This window comes from Megalobrama amblycephala, linkage group LG22, assembly GCF_018812025.1.
Source record: "Megalobrama amblycephala isolate DHTTF-2021 linkage group LG22, ASM1881202v1, whole genome shotgun sequence".
Classification (NCBI taxonomy): domain Eukaryota; kingdom Metazoa; phylum Chordata; class Actinopteri; order Cypriniformes; family Xenocyprididae; genus Megalobrama; species Megalobrama amblycephala.
The window spans coordinates 5079457-5080514 of NC_063065.1; the positions used below are offsets into that span (position 1 = coordinate 5079457).

At 36.2% G+C, this 1058-nt stretch overlaps 1 protein-coding gene across 1 annotated transcript in view; it reads left to right on the forward strand.

Annotated features, from left to right (window-relative positions):
- LOC125257681 (histone-lysine N-methyltransferase, H3 lysine-79 specific-like) overlaps positions 1-212 on the forward strand; it is a 1606-nt gene extending 1394 nt beyond the window's left edge. Inside the window, exon 2 of the mRNA XM_048174292.1 lies at positions 1-212. This exon is cut by the window's left edge and continues 107 nt beyond it. The gene's annotated coding sequence lies outside the window, so the exon portion shown is untranslated.
- The last annotated feature ends 846 nt before the right edge of the window (positions 213-1058 follow it).

The window sequence follows — 1058 nt, forward strand, 5'->3', positions numbered from 1 at the left end:
TACATCAGTGATTTCACCTGAAAGAGCTACACAAACACAAGAGGACCCTGGAGCAACAGTGCAGACGACTCAAGGAGAAGAGAGTGTTTCCACGGAGCAAGAGAGATCCTCCACAGATATACAATCACAGGAACAAGACAGAGAGAAAGAACATCTCAATCAGGCTCATCACTAACAGGAGATACAACACAAACACCAGAGAGGACAGAAGACAATGCAGAGAGATTACAGTGTGTTGGCCTGAATGAGAATTAATTAACACAAACACGCCCCAGAGAAATGCACCAAAACTAGAAAAATGTTGGATGAAAAATTTTATAATCTTTGTTTGGTTTATCAATTTATTGAGTCTTTCCTACTTTGGACACATCTGAAATCATTCTCATTTTTGTGATTGGTTTGGTGATGTTTCTGATTTATGTTTTCTGATTGGATACAAAGGTGGGGGGCCTAAAGTGATTTCTCATGACACTTATTTTAATGATTTCTGTCAGGGATCTTTTGGGTTACAACAGCTTTAATATTCTGTTTTCATTGAATGCAACATAAAATTTTATGTTATAATGTTGTTAGAGCATCTAATCTATAATTGTTTTTACTGCTTTTTTACACAAGGTCAAATTAAGATCAAACAATAACTTCATACTAATTCAAAGACTGTATTTTGTAAGTTATCTGTTTTACAATGTTATCTTTTTTCTGTACTGCCTAACACTGCTATTCATCTCACTTGAGTTAAAACCTTAAGATTTTTTACTGTTGTTGTTATATTTCCACTTTAATAATAAATGAAATGAAAAACAAGCGTTGTGTAGTGCTGATGTCAGTGTGGAGCGGCAGTGTTTTACCTCATCTGTCTTATGAATGTTGAATCATCAGCGATCGATCTCTCCTCTGTCCCGGGCCAGTACTGTATTCTCTATCTGCTTGACTTCTTCTCTGATTTTCTCTGGTCTCAGAATATCTGTTCACCACAGAGCTTTACACTTTCTCTGGCAGTCTGTCGTTCCTTTACATTTTGTATGTGAATGAAAAGGAAGAGACAACAGGTCACTTTT